This window comes from Polistes dominula, unplaced genomic scaffold, assembly GCF_049000335.1.
Source record: "Polistes dominula isolate Pdom_NZ unplaced genomic scaffold, Pdom_raw_medaka contig_241, whole genome shotgun sequence".
In the NCBI taxonomy this organism is placed as follows: Eukaryota; Metazoa; Arthropoda; class Insecta; order Hymenoptera; family Vespidae; genus Polistes; species Polistes dominula.
Genome location: NW_028300875.1, coordinates 181,220 through 200,210, shown reverse-complemented (window position 1 = coordinate 200,210; position 18,991 = coordinate 181,220). Strand labels below are relative to the sequence as shown.

The following is an 18,991-nucleotide window of genomic DNA, read 5'->3' as shown; positions in this document are numbered from 1 at the left end:
TCAACGATTTATCATTAATTTGTTTTTTTTATACCTTCTACAATGGTCCTATCAAACCTTTCCGCCTTTCCATTTGATTGATGGTGGTATGGAGTCGTGCAATGCTGCTATGTTCTATTCAATTCGCACAATCCCTTAATTTCCTTTGATTCATTTTCTGTTGACAAAGTTTAACACTAAAGTGGTTTTATAAAATAATTTTTATTTATAGTAGATATAGAATAATAACATTAAATGTTTAACTTTAAAATAACGTTTTTAATTTATAGTAAACTAAACTAATATTTTAAAATTTTTTTAATAGATTAAATTTATTTAGCGGAGTAAATTGTTGTTATTGATACTTACTTTATATTGCTGGAATTTGACTTTAATGCATCAATGCTCGTATGAAAATAGTCTCCTATGTATTTTCAAAAGTGCTCATGATACACAGGGTTTCTACAACTATTCCTTGTTTAACTTCTTAAAGTCATTTTATACAACATATGCTTCAATTACGCAGTCAAATTTTGACTCCATATTGTATTGTTTACAGCAAATATTTACCATCCATCTCAAGTCATTATTCATGAAGTTTTACAGATTTATAATTTCAAAGTATTGAATAGTCATCAGCAAATAAGTTATACTTATGCTTTTTCCTTACTTCAACGGCTCTTAATTATTCAAGTGAAGTAACTCCTGCTCCAACAATCCTAAACTCTTTATTCTAGCATATTAAAAATCAGGTTAGTTATATTTAGTATCATAAGAAGACTAAATTATTTTGTCTATTCTAACTCTAACTCGCTACTATGACTTTCATGAACAAAGTAGCTTTTGTTGTTAACAACAAAAATACTTCATATTTTGTCAAAAATTACGGCACCCTGGTTTTCCAAGCGGTCTCCCATCTTAGTACTCACAAGGCTCACACAGTCTTAACTTCGGAGATCCGACGGGATCCGGTGATTTTCTGTAGATATGGCCGTAATTAATCAGATTGTTTGAGTAGTAATTATGTGTATAGTTTTTATATAGAAATCAATTTTTATCTGTGGAGGGATTCACTTTTAGCTATCAGATTAAAATAATTTTTTGATTAACTATACATAAATAATTTTAACATATTTAGCATTACAAAGTTAATTTGTTGCTATATATGTTTTCAAATTCACATTAGATAAAAAACAATCCAGAATAAAAAATATATAGAAGTATACTAAAAAAACTCTTTCTTTTGTTTAATTTGTTTTTAATTTCAGATTAAGATAAATGTGAGGTAGTTTTTTATTTATTTTCAAACTATAAAACTTCTATCCTCAGGTCAATTTTTCTAATACTTGTGTTTATATTTTTGCGTTTAAACTTACACCTGACTTAAAATATAAAGTCTTTAAACAACCGTATTTTCTAAAAATAGTAAAAGTTAATTTCTTCTTTGTAGACATACGTAAGCTCTTCATTCATGTTCTACTTTAATTACAAATTATGTACGTCTCTATTGTGATATATCTGAAATAATTGTTGTATTAAAGTCGTTAAATCTTTTTATGAATTATAATTTAACACTTATGATTCTAATATCATTAAATACTATTAATTGAAACTTAAGGATTCTTTAAAGTGTAATGATTTGTTAAAAACCTTAAATTAAACTCTTTAATGTAAAACAAAAATTGTATCACTTTATGTTAAAACATCAAAAATTTGTGTGGGATATATTCATTAATCATATTTCTCAACATTATTTTTCCAAAGTTTTTTGTAATTTATCAGGTTAAAGTATTATATATTTACAAGGAAGAAGTTATTAAAAAAGTATCTCTGTTGGGATTAAACAGAATTTATTTATAATTGTCAATAAATTGTTTATTTAAGTTTCATCGTCACATTGCATGGGTAAAAAATATGAAAATTATAAATATTCAAAGAATAATGGAAGAGAAGGTATCGACAATAATAATTTCCTTTTATGTTGATTTAATATATGTTTCAGACTGAGATAAGAAAAATACTAAAACATTATATCTTTATATCAGATATCCTACAATCATCATTAGTAAAAACTTTAGGTTATAGATTACATATAAGATTATATTTTTTTACCAACTTTAAGGGAGCAGCCTTTCAACACCTTACGTTTTTTATTTTATCAAATGATACAGGAAATATTTTGCCTAATGTCTTATAGTTTTAACACCTCTAATACATTCATAATTCTTTTGTTTATTTATCTCGAATTACAAGTAAAAATAGAGGTACAATGTATTTCTCAATTGTTGATATTGAAGACTATTTAAACTACATTTTACTGTCTTTTTATTTTATAAAACTATTCTAATATTTAATTACTTTCACATTTAAAATAGCTGATTTTTATGGTTAACTTATTTCCATTACGGTACAAAAAACTCTTTATGTTAAACTTTATGAATTTAAATAAGTTATCTTACAAGTCCTTACAAACATCTTAATCCTTTAAATTACTATTGAGCCCTAATGTTAACCATTTATTTATTAAGGGTTATAAACCCCACATCCCCTACTCCAGACGGTTAGTCTCATCAACACTTAAACTATTTCTATTGATACCTTTTAAATCGTAATGTCTCTTCTTAACTTATTTATTGTCCTCTGTTTTAATTACATATGAATCATTTTCACACATAGCAAATATTACACCTAATTTTAAAAATCTACCTTTCTCTTCTTTTCCTTTATTACCCAGGTTTTCTCTCTTTGATACTCTAACAACCTGACCCACCTTAAATTCTTCTCTAGTATGTCTTTTAAAGTTTGATGCATATTCTCCTACTTCACTATTTTCTACTAACACAACTTCAGAATCTTCTTTCCACGCTTCTTCTGGTGCACATTTAATCCCACTATGATACGTCTTATTATGTCCATGAATCACCATATACAATTTTTCTCTCGCTTGACCATCTTTTTGTTTAATCATTGCCTCTCTAATAGTCCTAATGCCTCGTTCTATTCTCCCATTACTTCTATGAGCTTCTATTCCTACCTTTCTATGATTTATTTCATTGTTAGAACACCACACCTTAAACTTCTCGTTGCAAAACTCATTACCGTTGTCTGTAATAAACTCATCAGGAAAACCATCGACTTAAATCCATCCTTCAATAGCCTTAATTATCTCATCACTTTCTTTTGATTCTAGCACAGTACCCCACATTTTACGCGTATAGTAATCCATACCTAGAAGAACGTATCTTTTTTTCCCCGTCAATCTCCATAATGTCTAATGCTACTTTTTCCAATTTTCTCCTTGTAGCTACAAAGTCAAATCCTCCTGAAGTTTTTCTGTTATTGATGCTACACACGTTACAGTCTTTGATCACTCTAGAAATTTGGTTTTTCATACCTGGCCAATACCATATCTGTTTAAGGTTATAATATGTTCCTTTTACACCTCGGTGATTTAATTCTTCCTGAACTTTGTAATCAAAGTTCTACTATAATTAGTAGTTTCTCGCTTATCTTTATTCAGTATTTCTTTCCTTTCTCCTGTTGAAAACTCCCAATATTTCTTCCCGTCAATATCTAGTGTATGCTTATTAATTTTCCCTTGCATTTGCTTGCCTACTAATTCTTTTTTTCTCTTCTGTATCCTTTTCTCTTCGTACTTGTTCTGTATCAGTTTCAGTTTCATATTGTCTACTTAACGCATCTGCATCACACATAATTTCACCCTTTACATATTCGATGGTAAAATCAAACTCTTGTATCTTTTCCACCCATCTGTTGATTCGATTATTATTAAAATATGGTTTCCTTCTCATTTTAATTAGAGCTTTGTGATCGGTCATCAAATGGATTTTTCTTCCTCTCAAATCACTTTCGAACTTCTTTATACCGTAAAATACCGCATACATCTCTTTCTTAGATATTGTATATCTCTTTTCCGTAGGCGTAAGAGTTCTCGACGCCCATTGCACAGGCACCCACTTTCCTTCACTATTTTCCTGTAATAATATAGCGCCCAATCCAGTGATACACGCATCAGTCCGTAATCTAAAACTTTTCTTTTTATCTGGTATTTTTAAACTTCTCATATTTCTTAATGCATCCTTCATATCTAAAAAAGCTCTTTCCATGTCTTCTGTCCAAGTCCATTTTACCTCCTTTTTCAAAGCACTTGTCAAGCTTGTTTTCCTATATGCGTATTCCGGAATGAAATCTCTAAACCATCCGGTTAAACCTAAGAATCTTCTCAGCTTACTCACACATTCTGGACTCCAAAGCCTCCTGTTTCTTGATTTCGTTTGGCTTTAGATCCACACCATTAATAGTTACTCCCAAAAGTTTTACTTCCCCCAGCTTATATTGTATTTTCGTAGGATTTATTCGCAGTCCGGTTTTTTTTAAACTTTTTTATAATACTTTCCAATAATTTATCATGTGACATCCTATCCCTTGCATAAACAACTATATCATCCATGTACACTTCAACTCCTCTGCCTCTAAACTTATCTAAAACATTATTCATTGCTCTCTGCATTATGTGAGGGGAATTCTTAAACCCCATAACCATACTATTCCATTCGTAGACACGCCCATCGAATTCAAATGCTGTCTTGTGTTTATGGCTTTCTTCAATCTCAATATGGTAAAATCCTTCTTTCAAATCAATTACTGTAAATACTTTTGATCCCGGCGTAGCTCTAATAACATCTTTAATCAGTGGCAATGTATACGAATCTTTCTCAACTAAATCATTAAGTGCCATCAAGTTACTTACTAATCTTATATCCCCATTTGGCTTCTCAAGTGCTCTTATAGGATTCCTTCAGTCAGAGTTCGATTTCCTAATAATTTTCCTTCGGAGAAAATCTTCCAAATAAACTTTAAACTTATCTCTCAAATAATACGGCACATTCTGACCTTTCTTAACGACTTTATCACCAGTTTTGTCCTAATCTTACACTTTTCACCTGTTAAATATCTAATTTCTTTGTTCCCTTAACAAAATACCTCAGGATAGGTTATATATAAATAATCTAATTGGTCTTCCCCTTTCACTCTTTTCTCCTCATAACAAGATAGAGAAAATACCTCTTTCTTTACATCTTTGCACTCAATCACAGAATCTGCTCTTATCTCATCTCTATTAGCACCAGCTTCACTGAATTCATCCACCCTCTGAACATTTCTAAAAATTCTTTTATAACAACTCCTTGCCTTATGGCCTATATTTCCACACACAAAACAGTTTTGATTTCTTCTTAATTCCTTCTTTTGCTTATACAACCTTCTCATCTCCACCTTAACTACTTCAATCATCTCCTCTTTCTCTTTCAATAACTGCTGTACGATCCGAAAGGATCGTACGGTAATTAGCAGTATTCAAAATTCGCGCGCATGCACCTCCATCGATTAAAGGTCTAGATCGATACTCATTGCGAGCATCGATCAACTACTAGTAACTACCGAAGCACCCCTCTAGTCACACCCACCTCCCGCCTCCCCACTTCCCAGTCCAGTCCGTACGCCCTGCGGGGCCAGTACAGAAGGGCATTCTTATAGTCCATTATAGGAAGCCTGTGAATATACATCGAAATCAAAGGAGTTAAGTAAAATTAGTTAAGGAACGTAAGCGAAACGAGCGAGAGGTGAGATCTTTCCATTATATACATTTATATTGACGGTATTTTCCCGCGTGGTAATACCACGTGGTGGACTCTCATTTTTATAATTAAACCACATCCAGGGTTTTTATGCCGCAAGGCTTTTCCCTGACGAGCCAATAAAAAAAGGCATTGTTTCTTTGTTTGGCTCAATCACGTGTTTTATTTTACACCTAATCCATTATTCTCCACTCCATAGCATACAATTAATGATCAGAGGAATTTTCATTGAAGAATCCTTTGGTCATAACAACTGCCTTTCTCTTTCCTCCGCAGCCTCTTACTCATAAACACGTTTCTTCAATTCATCGATCACATTTTCCCACGATTCAGATCCTCCTAAAAAATTTTCAATCACAAAATCCTGAAGTTCGCTTACTGATACCAAAAATGCTTGTCTTACACTCACAAAATCCACACATTCTTGCATCTGCACTCTATCCTTTGCTCTCCTAGCTTCCTGCATTAGTTTTCTGGCCACTTGACCACGGGACTCTCTTGTTTCCCTATTTTCCTTTGTGTTCACCATGTTAACCATTTATTTATTAAGAGTTATAAACCCAACATCTAATATTAAAATAAGTATACTTCCTAAGATTATAAAAATAATTATCCATGACTCATCTTTTATAAGAAATCTTATTCTTCAAATAAAATAATTGTCTTAAAAAGAACCTCAAGTGCTTGAAGATTGCCAAAAGCTTATAGCATCTGATTATTGGTATAGTCTTACGGATCTAAAAAGAATATATCTTTAAAACTTGAATAAGATATTGGAAACTGTTGAATACTTTAGACTTTTATAAAATACCTAACAGCTTGCTTGGGACTAATCATTACATTTACATTGTAATTTAATTATCCATAGTCATTCTAAAGACTTTTTATTTTTTCAATTGTCTATCACTAAATTTTTTATCTTTATGAGGCGAATCGTTAAAAAATAATAAAGTTTATACAAAATTAATATTAAAATCTTAGGTATTATCTTTTAACTGTTATTCCAAGTAACATTTCTAACCACATAAATTAGTGGTAAGGAATCTACTTTCAAGTATAAATATGTAAAAATATAATGGTTCAGGAATCAATTATAATCTAGAAATATTTCATCACTTCTTAAACATTTATAAATGATTATATTGTTACATGTAAAAATATTATGCGTATTCAAAAATAAATACTTAAAAGTAGAATCTAAGTACAACGACTTTGTAACTTAGTATGTTTCTAATTACATACCACTGGTAATATTATTTATTATCATAGTGAGTTAGTATACAATAATACAATAGATCATTGAATTAAGAGAGATAATATAAAATCCTTACACATATCATAATATGATAAAGCTAAGTAAGTTTCTTTTTTAATAATGAAAAGATACAAGAGGTAAGAAATTTTACTCCATAGATGATGATAAGTATTCTAATATAACTTTTAAATGCTAACCTAAGTCTTCTATATACTTCTTCTAAGAAATTATAAAGAAAACCTTTCAGTACCTCAAATTCATCTGCTGTCATCAAATAATCCATAAAATTATGTGGGTAGTAAAATAATTAAATTTATAATCTCGTATATCATAAAGTAAAAGCTTAAGATTATTTTTGTAAGACGTTAAATAATCTTGTAAAGTAATTTGATTTTTGATATGTAACTACTTCAGAATATCTTTACAGAATAACATTAATTAAAAAGTCTCTTTTCTTATTTTTTAAGATCATGTTAAAAAATACATTAGATAGCCCCAAATTTTACCCATCAAGTTCTTAATTGTAATTAAACATCTGAAATTAAATATTTTTGATTAGAGCAGTTTCTTTTGATATAAGACAAGAAACATTATATAAAAGATCACATTAACTAAATCTAGTATTCCATTATCTCTTGAACAATACAACTAAGATATACAAAAGATAGATTGATATCTTTCTTAGACTAATTTAAATAGAAATATATCCTAATGTATAAAGAACTAGGTTTCTGCGCGGAAGACAGTTAACTTTTATGAATAAGGTGATTTAACAGGCGCAAAAGGTTTTAAAATAGTTATATCTAAATAATTTACCTTTTACATTCTAAAATAAATTCTGACAACAATTACAAACTCCTCTTAGAGCAATTGACATATATAAAATTAAAATATTAGGTTTTTACATTTATTTAAGTAAGATAATGCATAAATCTTTTTAATGAAATAATAAAAGATATATAATAACTTTTAGATTATGAGTTAAGCTCAATTTTATTGATTAAATGCTATCTATTTTTTTATCAAACTATTATATGATATTCTTATGAAAAGTTCTTGTGAATTAGAACAAACTGTATAACATTGCTTTCAGGTAAAAAATTCTAGAGTTATTCTTTTAAGCTAATACAGTCCTTTATGATTTTTTTTTAATTAATTAAAAAGCATTGAATTTCTAAGAAAACTTATCATATCATGTTAATTTACTTTTATCTGATTTATTTCATTTAATCTTAAACATCAAACTATTCTTTTATTCTCAAATACATTTTTATTTATTAGTTTTAGATATTTTCTCATATTTGTATACATGTAATTACATAAGTTTACCTTAGAATTTAATCTTGACATCTTCATTTTTATTCCATAATTATACGAAGCAATGTTAAATCAATGAGTTATGATATTCTTTTATACTCATATAATATAAGAACCATATAAATAAGTTGTTTACCCATTTGTACTTTATTTTTCTAATTTTATTTAATACAACTTTATACAAAAAAGTAATATAACTTGAAAAATCTTGATAAAATTATATTACCATTATATCTACAATTATTATTTCCTTTAGAAATATCCTTATAGTTTTACAGTTAAATTAAAAATAATAACAATGGGTTACAAAACTAGTAATTTAATAGTAGTTATAAATTTTAATTTCATAAGATACTTGGATTAGAGTATCTATTGCTTTTCTTCTTCTTCTTCAAAGTCTAAGACTTATGTTCTCTCCTTTTTTCACTAGAGCTGGACTTATAGGCCTTTCCAATGCTAAAAATTAGATGTACGCTTCAAAAATGTCTGCAATTCTCATCCTTTTCTATGTCTTCATGAATAGCTTGTAACAACATCATCACAGGTTATATCACATAGGATTATTCTAGTCTTAGCTTAATATCTAGTTATTAACTTATTATTGTTTATTTACGTACAATTTGTACTTGTCCATACATCTATACATAATTCTGATAATATTTCTCATTGATTAAATTTCTAATCTCTCTCTAAAAAAATGATACATACGGACATTATTTATGATATAACAAACATTTTTAAATATAAGGCATTACTTTTTTAGTAGTCAGAGAATAGTATTTTCCAAACAAAGATAAAAGAGTGTTTTAACTTAAAGAAGAATAAGTATCTTACCGTTAAGAAAATTTCATACTTAGAAATAACAAGATATGGAAAAAAACTTCATATTTTAGAGTAGAATTAATATTTGGCTTAAAAAAATCATTTTCTTTGGTATTAACTGTGACTAGAAACCGTTAATAAGATCTAATGCCTCCGATTACTATTTTATAAGTCTTTTACTGATTGCGATAGTATAATCATTAGAATTAAGGTGTTTTAAGGGAATAAATAAATTATAAAAGACTTTGATCATTTCTAGAATTCTTCTCACACTGAAAATTGTTATTTTTTCTTTCATCATTGATCAAAATGTTAAGTTTCCTCCGTATGAGTAACTTTTATGAATATTCTATTGAATAAATAAAGATTGCTTTCTAGCCTAACTAAGAATTTATATTCTTGTGATATCTTTATTTCAAAAAATAAAAAGAATTTTGAATTTAGTTTAAAAGAAAATTGATTTTTAAAGGTATCTATTTTTATGATGACAGAGAAATTTGTTGATAAGAGTTCTGAATTGCTAATACCAAGATATTTGAGGTACAGCTTCATTGTGTTAAGAAATGCTTTAAAATATATGAAAGTTATAATTACAAATATATTTGATACTGCTAGAAATTTGTTTACTTCAACTAATGAACCTCTCCTAGAGGATGAGCTAAGTTTATCATCTTCCTCCAACGATAATTCAGATCTATCATTAAATGTAGCAGATTTTCTATCTGATGATGAAGAGGACTCTGAGTTTAATAGACTTGAAGAAGAGTTAATGTTGCGCGCAACAGCGCCTAGAGCGCACAAGAGACAAAACTGACTATAAAAAGTAAAAGTCAAGTATAAGCTATATAATATGAGAGTTTAAGATTAGAAACTCTAAAAATTTCATTTTTTGATGAATATGATGTGTTCAAAAGAATAAGAATACATGGTTTAATTAAAAAAGCGTGCCAATAGAACAACCAAAAACTAAAATTATTTTTTAATAAGAAAAAGAATCTATAAATAATTAAAAGAAGTGTTTTGTAATTGTGTAAGCTAAAAATTTACTTAACAGTTTATTATAAACGTTTACATCTACTAGAATTCACCTTAAATACTTTTTCCTCAGAAACTAACACTAAAATATCATTTTTTTAAATTTCTTTAACTTCAAATGGTCCTTCGTAAAAAGATTCTAGTTTTTTTCTTCGTTTTAGTGTTATTATCAAAATCTTTTTGAACAAAATCTTTATCTCTAATCTTAAAAGACTCAATATTAGTTTTTTGCTTATCCACAAATCTTGTTTCAAAATACTTAGCCTGGTTAGCTCTAGCTTCTTTGTAATCTTTGATAGGCTAACATTTTCAATTTCATAACAGGGAGAAAGACAAGCATTAAAACCCTCCCTATTTTTAAAAAGAACGAAGGGAGATTTTTTCGTAGATTCATGTGCACTGATGTTGTAATTATAAACAGTTAAATCTAAAATATCGATCCATCTTTTGCTTTGCTCTTCTTTATTGTCCTCATGCTTTGAGAAGATATGTTTCTGCAAGTATCTTGTTACGGTTTGATTGAAATGTTCAACAATTCCTTGACTTTGAGGATGTCTTGGCCTACCATAAATTCGTTGTATAAGATAATTATGACAAAACTCGTCCACGATAGAATTTTTAAATTCTAATCCATTATCAGTTTGCAATATTTTAAAGGCTCCTTCAGAAGTCACTAACTTTTCAAGACATCTCTTAATTTCCATTGAAGATTTAGATTTCAATGGAAAAACAAATGCAAACTTAGAAAAAACGTCAACAACAGTCATTATCCATTTGTATCCGTCATTCACATCGGAATATTTTTGTAGATCAACACAATCTACTTGAACCCTTTCAAATGGTAATTTAGCTAATGTATGTTTCACAGTTTTTTTTTCTTTCAAAGGTTGTGCTTGTTTGCAAACATGACAGTTGTTCACTACTTCCCTAATGATCGACCTAGGGATTGAGAAGAACAGCTTACAGCACATATCTTCCATCTTATTTTGCCCATAGTGAGTAGACAAATGAAGTCCCAGAACTTCTTGAATCATAATATCTCTGCTATCCTGAGATATTACTTTTTTGTGATTTCCATTCTCACAAAAAAAGATACAACCTTCTGTCAATAAGCACAAAATTATTTGATTTTTTCAATAATCTACTTTTTTGAAACCGAGATCCTTCAAAATCCTCAAATTGCTTATTTTCAAGAAGACTTACCAGAAGATTGTATTCTTCCGACGTTCTTATAAATCCTTTATATGACATAAGGGTTAAATAATATAAAATTTTTGAATACTTTTAGTAAATATTTTCTTTAGTAAGAAAACTTTGTTGCTTTCTGTCGAGCTTGGTCAGGTGGTTCCCCATTGCAAGTTAGACAATTGCTGCCGTGCGTTCGACTCCAGGTAATACCATTCTGTTTCAAAATCATAGAATCTGAGGGGTATTATAAATCATGAAAAAACAATAAGGTGTGCGCTCTAGGCGCTGTTGCTCGTTGTGCGCGCAACAGTTAATATATATGACAATAGTTAACGGTTTAAAAGTAAATGGGTATGAAATAAATGATATCTAGAAAATAAACTAGTTTTGTTTTGAAAACATTATAGTATGTTTTTTGATTTTCTTAGAAATTTTAGGTTATCTATCAACCTGATTCTTGGATCATAGGTGTTTAATTACATCAAAAAATCTACGAAGTATCAAATAAGTGTATTAAATACTGTTTCTGTTTTATACATAAGTATCTGTATAAGAAAGATTTCTTAAACCTAAATTTCACAGCATTTAAAATCAGTTTACAATATATAATATTACTTATAAAAACCTTTTTTTCTGAAAAGAAATTCTTTAACATTTTCATTGAATTTTACGCATCAGACTAGTATATTTAAATAACTAAAGTATACAAAAATTAATTCATACTTAATCTATTTATTTTACAATTGAACTGTAAAAACGAATTTTGTGTTAAAGAGAAAAATTAAGTTTACTTTATTTTTGTATTCTCATATAAGTATACATTCAACACACACATACATACACTCAAGCAGCCTACACCTTTAGTCTTTACTGCGCATGCGCTTACTCTCTATCTTGTGATCATGAACGCTTGCTATGAATCAAGCATGGTGTATTGTGTGATTAATTAATTATAATAAATCAATTTATTATTAAACAATCGCCATTCATTTTGACCATCATCCATAATAATTAACAGGTTATGGGCCCAGAGCATCCCTGGAATGTGTTATTTAAAGAGTTAAAATTAAATATTGAACACAATATTAACCTAAAGTTGAAATCGGGTTTTGAGGTTATCCTTCGTAGTGAAATTGTGAAATAGAGCCTACAGGACTTAATTTTGATTTAAAAATGGAAATAGATAATAAATCCACTGAAGCTGATATAGCTAAAATCACGCAATTAAAAAATGCGGATGACTGGTCAATGTGGAAATTTGATACGAACATAGTCTTTAAAGCACATGGCTTGCTACAAATAGTCAATGGAACGACCACCAAGCCAGAGAATCTTCCATTAAATCCAGCACCAAATACCACACAAGTAAATGAACATGCAAAATTAGTGGCTAAATGGGATAGGCAAGATGCAATTGCATAAAAGATAATTATTACAACAATTGCTCCTTGCATTAAAATGCAAGTTTTAAATTGTCGAACTTCTAAACAAATGTATGATGTTTTAGTTTCTAAATATGAAAATAAAACTGCAACATCATTATATGTTCTGCAACAAAAGTGGCTCACCTTATCAAAGGAATCAGAAGACGACATACAAACACACATAGCTAAGATTCAGGATCTTGCCAGAAAAATGGAAATTCTTGGTGAAAAGATATCAGATAATATGTTACAAACAAAGATTTTATTAACGTTACCACAAAACTATAGACATTTTCTGACGGCATGGGAGTCTACAGCTGAAGTGAATAGGACAGTAGATAATCTAATCTCAAGACTTCTTATGGAAGAAACCGTCCAAAATATCAATGATGATACAGGAAATGCATTATATTCTAAATCATACAAAGGTAACAATTCAAATAAAAAATCTAATTATCAAAACAAAAACAATAATAATGTCAAAAAAAACAATCAACGAAAACCAGGATTATGTCCAGTATGTAAAATTTCATATCACTGGGCAAATCAGTGTGATTTAAGGAAGAAACAAAATTCTAATTAAAGTCAAAATGATAATAATGTTTCTAAATCTTATTATAAAGAAGGATTGTTATCAGTCGCTTTAGCATCAATGCTTCAATTGAATGAGCCGGTCAACACCTGGTATTTAGATTCAGGCGCCACAGATCACATGACTCATCAAAGAAGTTGGTTTTCAGAATATAATATCTTGGATGATGAGATTTTTATACGTATAGGTGATGGAAAATATCTTCAAGCCGAAGGCAGAGGTAAAATAAACATTTTAGCATTTAATGGTTCTGAATGGATTGAAACCTTCTTATCAAACGTACTATATGTACCTAGTTTAAAATACAATCTTCTTTCACAAGGTGTAACTTTAGATAAAGGTTTACAGTTACAATCCAATAAGAACATATGCAAATTTATTAAAAATAATTCAGTTATAGCAATTGGAATGCGAAACAAGTCTATTTGAAATGCAATTCAAAGTAATTGAACCAAAGTATAAAAATTATTTAGCAGCAGCTACTATAATTCAAAGCTTAGATTTATGGCATAAAAGATTTGTGCACCAGAATGTTGCTCACGTTAAATCTATTCTTAAAGATAGAAATATAAATGTTAAAGATTTGAATATAGACTTCTGTGAAAACTGTGCTAAGTGTAAAATACACAGACTACCTTTTAAAAATAGTACAACTAAAACTATACAGATTGGAGAACTTGTTCATATGGATTTATGTGGACCGATTCAAGTTAAATCACTCTCAGGAGCAAGTTATTTTCTAATTATAAAAGATGATTTCTCACATTTTTGCTTTGTATATTTTCTCTCACAGAAATTAGAAGCTATAAATGGTTTTAAGAATTTTTTGAAAATAGCAGAAAAACACTGCCCCAATGGTGTTAAAACAATAAGGAGTGACAACGGCTTAGAATTTTGCAATCAAGAATTCAGTTTATTATGTCAAGAAAAAGGTATTCTACACCAAAAAACAGTACCATACACACCAGAGCAAAATGGCTCAGCTGAACGTCAAAACAGAACAATAATTGAAGCTGTAAGGACCATTCTTAATGAAAGTGGATTTCCAATGTTTCTGTGGGCTAAAGCTGTCAATACGGTTGTCAAAATTTTAAATATAAGTGGTAAAAGTTCAGTGCCGCATAAAACGCCGTATGAAATCTGGTATGGTAATTCATTTAACTTTAATATTTTGCATATTTTTGGAGAAGAAGCATATCTTCATATTCCCAAAGAGAAAAGAAGAAAATTAGACGTCAAAGGCCAAAAAGCATACTTTCTAGGTTATGAAGACAATACTAAAGGTTTCAGATTTTGGATTCCAGAAGAAAGAAAAATCAAAATTGCACGTGATGTAATATTTTCAGGAAAATTATATAAAGATAATTATAGTAAATCTAAAAATAAAAATGACTCAATGTCATTTTTTGTTTTTGAAGAAGAAACTGATACATCATCTGATAATCAAGAAAAATCAATACTAGAAAATCAAGATCAAAATTCAGAAATTTCTACCAATTCAGATTATGAAGAAGATCTTAGAAGATTTTCATCATCAGAAAATACAGTTATTCAACCAGAATCTTCAAATTCAAGTCAGTCATTGAATCAAATTGAAAAATTTCAATCTCCAGAAAATTTAAATCAAGCTAAAGGTAATACACGTGCTACGTCAACTCCATTACCTTCAAGTTCTCAAACCTTAAGAAATTTGAGAGACAGAAATTTATTGAAAGCTCCCAAAGGGCTTGATAATTACTACACGTCAGACGACTTGAATAAATTATTATTAGCTAAAGGCGAAGACCCACTTACCTTTAAACAAGCAATGGAGGGACCGTTGGCTGAAAATTGGAAGCTGGCGATTGATGAAGAAATGGAATGTTTTCAGAAAAATCAAGTGTCCGAGTTAGTAAAACCTCCAAGAGACAAGCAAATACTTGGTAACAGGTGGGTGTATAAAATAAAACAAGAACCTGATTCAAATATTAAAAAATTTAGAGCAAGACTTGTAGTCCAAGGGTGTGCTCAAGAGAAAAATATTAGTTACAATGAGACATTTAGTCCTGTTATCAGATTTGACTCAATAAGACTAATTTTTTCTATTATAGCACAAGAAAAACTTCATATGATGAAATTTGACGTCAAGACAGCTTTTTTAAAGGCTAATCTAGATGATTAGGTTTATATGAAACAGCCACAAGGATATAGTGATAACACTGGAAGAGTGTGCAAACTTAATAAAAGTGTATACGGACTAAAACAAGCTTCAGATGTTGGAACGATAGGCTGACAAGATTTCTTAAAAAATTTAAATTAAAACAATCAGAAGCAGATCCATGTGTGTTCACAAGTGATTTTGAAATGGATAGAATTATAATAGCTACCTATATTGATGATGGGATAATTGCTGCTAAAAATCTAAAAGATATAGAAATTATTTTGAAGAACCTTCAAGTTGAATTTGAAATCACTTATTCGAAAATTAACTGTTTCTTGGGATTACAGATAATTAGACTTGATGACGGATCTATTTTTATGCATCAGAATCACTACGCACAGAAGATAATAGATAAGTTCAATTTATCCAATGCGAATCCTGTTATATTACCTGCAGATGCAAGATCACAAAGCTATATATCGAATAAGTCAATACAAGAAAACATGGTCAATGTACCGTATAGAGAGGCGATAGGAAGCCTTATGTATCTATCTATAGGCACCAGACCAGATATTAGTCAGTCCGTCAACAGATGTGCAAGATTTATGGAAAATCCATCCAAAGAAAATTGGTGTGAAGTAAAAAGAATAATAAAATATATCAAAGGAACTCTAAACTATGGAATTATTTTTCGCAGCAACATTGATATTGGATTAATAGTTTATTCGGATGCTGATTTAGCTGGAGATGTTGAAACCAGAAAATCAACAAGTGGATATGTAGTCATGTTTGGTTCAAGTATTATAAGCTGGTGTAGTGAACGACAGAGGTCTATTGCATTATCTACAACCGATGCTGAGTATTTTGCAGCTAGTCAAGCAAGCAGAGAAATAGTTTGGATAAAAAAACTCCTAAAAGCATTTTATAATTATAATATTCCATGTACTCTTAGAGTGGACAATCAGAGTGCAATCAAACTTATTAAAAACCCAGAGTTTCACAAGAGAACTAAACATATAGAAACTCGATATCATTATCTAAGAGAAAAGTTTCAAGAAGGATATTTTCTTATAGAATATGTGAATTCCAGAAGTCAAGTAGCGGACATCCTCACTAAACCATTGTCAAGAGAGCTTTTTAAACCTCATAGAAATACATTATGTTACAAGATGTAAAAAGAAGAAACATTAATGAACATTAAATTTTAGTTATTCTTATACTTATATGAAATTATTTTTGTATCTAATTATAATATAGAAATTATAGGTACACAAAAACAAAGAAACAGAGGGACTGTTAAAGAGAAAAATTAAGTTTACTTTATTTTTGTATTCTCATATAAGTATACATTCAACACACACATACATACACTCAAGCAGCCTACACCTTTAGTCTTTACTGCGCATGCGCTTACTCTCTATCTTGTGATCATGAACGCTTGCTATGAATCAAGCATGGTGTATTGTGTGATTAATTAATTATAATAAATCAATTTATTATTAAACAATCGCCATTCATTTTGACCATCATCCATAATAATTAACATTTTGTAATTTAAAATTTAACAAAAGTATTTCTCTTTTGAAGAAAAATTTTTAAACGTTATAACATTTCTTTAAAATTTAATGTAAAAGATACACTTATATGTTAATACCTAAATCTTAGTACTTACTTTAAAGCAATATTTTTGCTAGATTCAACATCTATTCAAAAAGACTAAATGACGAATCACGATTCTACTAAGCTTATCAAGTCAAAAAAGTAGTTTTATTATAATACATAATTTACAACTATTTAAAGTTTCAATATTCATGGGCTTAGTTAGTCATTTTATGCTTTTGCCTGATATCTGTTTAATTTTATTTCAATACATTAATTACGAATTAGAAATATAATATAGTTTTTTAGAGAGAATTATTTGTTCGTTCTAACTTGTAGAACAGATACCTATGATCTAATACATTTTATCATTATTATTATAGAGATGTTAAACTTATTCAATATATGCAATAAGTCAGTTTGACTTTGTTGTACTTAAGGAAGACTGCTGCCGGCTGGATGGTCAAATGGAGATGTTAAAGAAGATGAAGACTTTTTTATGTCATGATTTATTTATTAATATGTGGTATACCTTTACTACATGATGATTGGCACTATTTAGATAAAACATATCATGTTTTAGGCCTTATCATCTCTGAGGCTTGACCTGTTACAAACACTGTCTCAGATTATGTCCAAAAGCATGTAAACTCTATTATTCTTATAATGATGAGTTAAGAGTTGACATCTAAATAAATCCTTTTATAGACATTCCTTCCTTCCTCTTTCTATTTTAAAACGTATCTTCATAGAGGGATACGTCAGAAATACTATTAAAAAAATATTAAAATATTGTTCTTATCTATCTTTTTAATGTTCCTTATTTTTAATTTAATTGGTCCATTGGTGTTTTTGTAACAAATATTTTTATTAAGGGAAAGAATAAAAATTTTGACCACCCATTTTCTATACATCAGGTCCTACTTCAGCCTAAAACTTTTTTACATTTAAAAAATTACTTGAGAGATCATGAGGATCGTACTACATCTTCTAAGAAAAAAATTTAGTATAATCATTTATTATTAAAATAAGTTTTTTTAACTTAATCGATAAATGATTTAAGGATTTTTAATGTACAAATAATGAATATATAAATTATGAAGATAAAAGAGACAGATTAAGCATTATTCTCTCACTAAATTATTAATACTTTCAAGGGACATATCTATAGCAACATTTTCTAAGCATGCTGGGGTGTATTCCTTACCCACTGTTCTGTGGTTTTTTTCGTATGCTTTTTTTATTTGGTCCCCAAAGTTTTATTTTTTTTTAACTTCCAAGAGACACACATTTTACACGAAAAATAGACGTTATAAAATAGATAAAAGACCTCTTAAAAGCTCAGGAGAACAAAAAAAAATAAATATTGTCGTATAATAAATCATTCAAGCTGAATGATCTATAATACTATTTGTTTGTTTGTTTAGGTTCTGTGGTATGACTTTCCACATGGAAAATTTTATTTAAAATTTTGTTATATTTTTAACCTATCGAAAATGCAGAGGGAAACAAAGAACAATAAAAATTTTAGTTCAGTTTCTTTCAATAAAGGTATTTTAGAGGAGTACCTCAAAGGAGGACTCGTCAGGTTCTTTGTTTGTTTGTTTATATTTTAATATATCACATTTTAAAATATAAATATTCTAATCCCAAAGAAGGGATGCCTAAAAAGAATAAACCTATTGTTTAAAAACCTTGTTCTTCCACTTCTTTATATAGCAAATAATAATTTAAAATTTCTATAGCCTGTAAATAAGTGTAAAATCTAAATAAATGATTCGTAAATTTGACTACATAAAAGTTAAATACTGGAAGAGGTGTTTATATCTTCTTTTAGGCTAACTTAAAAGAGCCTCGGTTTTTTGTCTCTATCAAAATTATGCGGGAGATAAAGTAATATTGTTATATCAATGTATATAGGAATAAAATAAATTTAATATAAAAAAAAGTTATCAATACACACTAAAAAATCTGCTTTATATT

General features: G+C 28.9%; 1 pseudogene; it reads right to left on the bottom strand.

The window, feature by feature from the left end:
• Positions 1-859: 859 nt before the first annotated feature.
• Positions 860-978, bottom strand: LOC149033699 (5S ribosomal RNA; annotated as a pseudogene).
• Between the last annotated feature and the right edge of the window lie 18,013 nt (positions 979-18,991).